The sequence below is a fragment of the Nematolebias whitei genome, chromosome 7 (genome assembly GCF_014905685.2).
Source record: "Nematolebias whitei isolate Nwh7 chromosome 7, NemWhi1, whole genome shotgun sequence".
NCBI lineage: Eukaryota > Metazoa > Chordata > Actinopteri > Cyprinodontiformes > Rivulidae > Nematolebias > Nematolebias whitei.
This window is the reverse complement of record NC_056504.1, coordinates 23,319,398-23,325,822: the sequence shown is the minus strand read 5'-3', so window position 1 is coordinate 23,325,822 and position 6,425 is coordinate 23,319,398.

The window sequence follows — 6,425 nt, the reverse complement described above, 5'->3', positions numbered from 1 at the left end:
GCCTCCTCATAGCTTATAATCGGGACATGTATTATGGCATAATGTGGAAGGTCAGCACCGCTAGTTAGGCTCACTTTTGGCTTCGAGCCTTCCATCCACTGTTTTAAATGAGTTATTTCTTATTGGTACTTGCTCCCCGCTAATTTCTGTAAAGTTTTCCTGAATGATGAGTTATGAATTTTATACTTGTGATCTGTGAATACCAGCAGCCCGTTGGCTTCCTTTCAGCCTACCTACTCGGACCCCATTCTGGAATGGTACAATTTGTGTTTCCTCGGGTAAGGGTTTAAGGGTTTCAACCAGAGGGAATTTGGGCATGTTTATTGGTATTGGTTTAATTTTATCTTTCAGCCTCGCTCTGGGCTCCTTTTCATCTTTTTGCTCAGATTTTGGTTCAAGTTTTGGTTCCCGATGTTTTTCTTTGGATAGTCTTTTCCTTGGGGTCTCATTAGACATTCCTGAGGAACCCTCCCTTGGGTTCTCCTTCTTGTCTCTTTGATCATTACTTAGCTCTGACTTTAATTGCGTCCTTGCTTTTTCTAAGGGCTCCACTTTCAACCCTCTTCCACTCATCCAGTACTGATTCAATTTTTCTGCTAGAGCTTGGGCAATGGCATTCAGCTGTTGATCATTTTTTTCTTTTTCTGCTTCATCATCAGAGGACCAGTCATTGATATTTTTTTCGACTTTGGCTCCTGATCTTAGGTGCTCAACGTCTGAGTCTAAGTCTGGGTCTTGAGTCTTAGTCCCCCTGTATTGGCTATTGCTTAAGAAAAAGCTTCCAGATGGGAGGTTCACAAAAGAGGGGTTCACATGGGAGGCCGGAACAAACGCTCCTGGTCCGGGTCTGACAACACTCGGACCTTTTTTTTCTGTCTGGGTTGTTACAAATATATCACTTTTAGGTGCTTTCTCTTTTTCCTCACCTAACTCAGATCCACTTTCATCTGAGACTCCTGGAGAGCCCGTTTGGGATGCCCGTTTTAGTCCGACTCCTTTCTCCTGGGTTTTTTTCTGTTCATACATGGCTAGTCTCATTAACTCTTCCTTGTACTCTTGGTACTTAGGGGCTGCTTTCATGCCACCCCAGTCCTGATGCTCTGGCTACCATTTTTATTAGAGGGTCATAATCAAGGGAAGGACTGATAATTACCGCGATTAGCGCACCCACCGGTGTCTCGACCAACTGTATCCACCATTCTAGCCACTTTTTGATCTCTGCTTTGGTTTTTATTCTAGCTGGGTCTCGCTTCATTTGAAGCCCATTTGTTGCCTTGTTACAGTGGTACCTACCCTTTTCTTCTATGCATTTAATCAGGTTTTGTTGCAAGACTTCTTCATCTTTCTCCAGATTACTGTCTTTGAATTGGAACTGCTTTAGGTGGTTCCAGGTTTCGTAACCTTTTCCATATGGGAGGATTCCTATCCTTACTCCTAGTATTTCTCTTCCTGACTCGGGTGTCACTTCTGTCAGATCGTTTAGCTCGGGCTGGTACTTCAGCTCCACTTTTTCTGCTTCTTCGCCCATTTTTCTGTTTTTGTCGTCTCGAGTTGCCTGTTCCTCAGAGTCTCCCGACTGTATTACTTGTACTTCAGATGGGAACAGACTAGCTGCTTAACTTACTACTTGGATTATGGTCAGTAACCCTTCGTAAGCCCTTCTACCCCACCCAATGCCTAGTGGATTACTAAGGGGTATTTGGCTGGTGGCCTGGTCCAGCCGCTCACACTCCCGCAACTCTAGGGACTGTGTTTTCTTCTGTGGGGGGGGGTCTTTACACTAAAAAACTGTATCCCACCGCTGCCACCGTGTTTCGCTTCCCAGAGTGAGGTAGGCACAGGACACGTGCCACGCCCTCACTACAGCTTCTCCTCCAACGGGTCTCAAAACTAATCCTATGGCTCAGGTATTACCCGCAGCCTTTTCCTAGGACCGTTTTAGTTTTTAAGGCTGTGTTGAGATGATTCACCCAGACTGTTAACTACCTCCGATCCTTGCACCACACCCAACTTTCACCTCGTGCCTCGCCCAACCTAGCAGTTGGAATGGGGATGTTTGGCAGATGAGGGAGCGCAAGTTAACGGTAGCTCATCTCCAGATTTAGCGTTGCAATTGTTAATCGATCTGGCAATTTTTGGAGCCTAGGCACAAGACTCAGGGGTGTTGTTCTATAATCAAAAGCTAATAAAACCATTTAAAACCTCCCACATGCTTCTGTTGTTTCATTGAACCAAGTTTTCCACTTCCAAGAACAAAAGGTGTGTTTGAAATAAGAATCCAGAATTTTACGTTTTGCTTTGCTTTTAATCAATAACTTTTGCAGGGGAACAGTGGTATAGCACAATAATGATTACACAGAGATTACATGATGAATGATTCTCACTCCTTAGTTCCTTTTTTAGTTTTTGACCTTCCCTGGGCGAGGTAGGTCTCAGTCCCTGTGGATGGGCTTGAAACAGGTGCTTGGATCCCTCTCTGCCTGGCGTCGGACTTCCCTCAGTCCAGCCGGCCATGCCCGGTCTCCCTCAGGAACACAAGTACCCACACAGTTTACCTACTCTCTCTACCTGCCCCAACAAATTATTCCTCACCACAAGTAAGACTCTTCTACAACTCTGAGCAACCAGGTTTTTAATATAATTAATTTTTCTGCTTGTCAATTCATACACCACTGCTAAAATTTGGGATAAGGATCAATTTTGAGGAGTGTCCCCTTACCATGTTTTCTGAATCTGGTAAGAAGCAGATTTCCCAATCCCATTTGTTCGGATATGGGCCACTCCTAGTCCTTGATCTGGTTCAATTTGAAGAAAAGGGGTTTCAGGTTTAATCCGGGCTGTTGAGTTTTGAAGAAATAGTTCCAAAAAAAAACTTGTTCCATCGGACTCTCCTCCAGTTCTTCTCCAGCAAAAACCGTTCAAAATTGCCCTATTAATCCACAATTCGTCCAAAGGTTCTTCGAATCTTGTCCTGATCTCCTTCGCTTTGTGAAGTGGGTCCCCAAACAGCAGAGCTTTCTCCGAAACCCTCTGTTTATAAAGCCTGAAATTTTGACTGACATCTCTCAGCCAGTCACCCCATCAGGCTTAACCCACCCCTTCTGGGCTGGACCTTGGTTCGACTTCACTGATTTCTTATCGGATTTTGCTAGTCATCCCTTATACATATTAAAATCTGGGTGTATTTTGTTCAATAATGCACAGTCATTCTGTGCTGTCCCATGCTGATTGGCTCAGAGCTGTAATTTAGGGTTTTTCCCCTTGCGTAACACTCTTACTCATAACGTCTTTTCCAGAACATTCACAAAGCTACAGGTTTTTTCCATTCAACATTCATCATGAATAAGCTTAAACACAGATTACATTGTAAAATCATAAATATTACATTCTAAAATCACAGAGTTTATAATATCACTTGATTATCTACTTGTTTATTGACTTTATTATAACCACATATTTCTCATTCATCTGAAACTGGTACTTTTTATTGACAAGAACATTCTTTGCTCTGCTTTCTTCCCTCCGTATGTGCGTGTCTTAGGGAGCTTGCATGTGTGTTTCTTCAAGCGGGCCTGTGTGTGTGTGTATCTTAGTGAGCCCGTGTGTGTGCTCGTGTTGTTCCACACATGGCCCTGATCATTCAAGGCATTGAGGCCTACACACCATGACTTAGCAGAATAACACAAAATAACATGTTCTGACTTGTTCTTTCCTAAAAGATCAGGCTGAGCTCCGTACATATTTGACAACGTCTTCGCTCCTTTTACCTAACCCACTTCAACTTCCTCCTAGTGAGATGTCCTGGGAAGAAGAGAAACAGCTTTTTCTGCAAACGTCTCAGGACAATAAAACCTGATGAACCAGAACATCACACTGTAAAGTGGTAAATCCCAGCTGACTTCAGAGCCAGTGGCCGGACCTTTGTCCCTCCAACCAATGATAGGTGACCTTTGAGGAGAAATCCTCCTCTCAGTCACCGGTGCATCTCAGGCCTTGCTGGTATAAGCAGTTGTGGACATTCTGATAGCTCAGTCTAGTGAGAGAGACCCTTCAACGCATTTTCTGGTGATCATACATTCACAATAATATTGCTTGATATACACCACAGTTAATTTAGACACAATTTTAACTACACCACAAACAAAACCAGTCCAAAAGTCTGCCTTTTTAAAAGTTCCACTGATATTAATAATCAAGTAGACCTTTGATACAAAGCTATTTTTTATTCATTTGTGTATTCATTTTTATGCATAATCTTCATCAGATATATCACAGATTATTATTTTTATAATACATTTGTCCTAATAAATGAGTCCTCGAGGCTCAATGGGATTTACCTGTATAAATAAAGGTTGATTGATTGTAAAATACATAAAATCAACTAAATTTGTGATTATTATGGTATATCTGTGTGTATTAACTGATTTTGAATGCCCTTTAAACACAAGAAAAGAACTCATTAAGTGCACAAACTTGAGTCTGATTAATAATTTTCTTGCTTAATAACCGTAAAGCAAGTGGTGCCCCTTCAGAATAAAATTACTAATAAAAATTCAATGATCTGAGGACCGTTTCATCTACATTATATTGGTGCCTGCCGTGTGAGACTCGTTAAAGAGCATTTTATGCAAATTATACACACAGAAAAGTATTTTCTACGCTGGTTTTGTTGAATTTGAGCATACAACTGTGTTTTAAAGCTGTTTCTTTCTCTGTTCTTCGTCTGCTACAAGCTGCGTTTCTCCGTCTGCTTGAAGCTGCGTGTCTGCGTGTGTGTTTCTCCATGAAAAAGGTGGGGGCCAAACTGGTCAGACCGCGTCTGCTCCTCCATTTAAAATAAATATTTTTGCATGCATTTTATAACCAAATGAGTGAAGCCGATTCAAACCCAAAGGCTTGAGGATCTGATCAATCCAGTTTTCAAAATTTTAATTGAAATATTTTAGATGTTAAACCGCAACGAACGGTAAATCTAAAATATCACAGTGGACTTCGTTAGCATTAGCATAGCTAAGTAATAGCTAACGGCTGTTTAATGACACTTTAAACGGTAAAAAGTCCTAATCTGATTCACTAAGGCAAACCGACAGAGTTGCGTCTTTATAGTGAAAATTTAATGGTGAAAAATCCATTTGTAAACCGTCCCAAAATTGCGTTTTTTGGATCAGTAATAACAGCTAAGCTGAGAAGCTAAGCTAAGCTAACAGGCCCGCTCCGGCTCAAAGTGACGCTTCATTCGTCCAGATTTGCAAAAAGACTTTCATGCTGAAAGCTGATTGTTTTAAAGTTCGTTTTCGCCGTGAAAAGAGGTTGAGAACTCGTTTAGTGATTTTATCAATGTTTTTGACAACAAAAGGCTAATATATATATATATATATATATATTTTTTTTTTTTACTTTATTCAACCATAACAATACACAACAAAAAGTACAAATTCTTACAATCGAAAGTTACAAAAGGTGATTCATAACATAATGGAAATAAAAGAAAAAAAAGAAGGATAAAGAGAGAGAGAAAAAAAAGCATTATATGAGGAAATTGAAATTAACTAAGAAACTAAGAAATTTGTCAGCATTTTTCCCTTTTACATATTTTAATGATTTGCATAGGACTTTAGCTCATTCTTCCAGTGGTTCACATTAGGTTTACATTTGTAAAAGCGACATTTATGAACATAATGTTTGTATTTGTAAGTAAATGAATCCCTTTGGATTCGATCCACATTTTAAAATCAAGCCAAAATTGCTGAACTATCATGCAATCAAAGAAAAGATGTTCCAGGTTCTCACTCTCTGTCTCACAATAAACACAGTTCCCAGTGTCCATTTTAAATTTTGTCCTTAAAAATTCCTTAGTAGGATAAATTCTATTTAAGATTTTAAATTGAATTGCTTTGGCTTTAGGAGGAACCGGAAATGAAATAAAATTAGTTCTGATCTTTTTGATGTCTTCTCTACTAAAGTCCTTCAGAATATATTCTCTCCTAATTAAGTTAGGAGAGTAATGATGCAATAGTTTGTTTCACAAAAATTTATTGTTACATTGATAGTCAGAGAAAGCAACTCCATCAATACAGAGTTGTTTCAGACCAGGGGAAATATCAGAGAATGTAATATCTTGTCTCACCATAGCCCTAAGAGAGACTGGAATAGCCTTTAAAATTTGGTTATATTTAATCTCATCACAATGGATCTGAAATTTTTTACAGAACTCCTGATATTGTAAAATGTTTCCTTCATTGTCCATAAAATGGGCCACGGCCCACACGTCTTTAGAACACCATTCCTCAATACATATAGATTTTTTATTAATCAGAATGTACCTATTGTTCCACACTGGTGTGTTGTGTGGTGTGAAATTGTGGCAGAAAATGAGTTTCCAGTAAAGAAGAACCTGTTTATGAAAATCTGAAAGTTTCACCGGC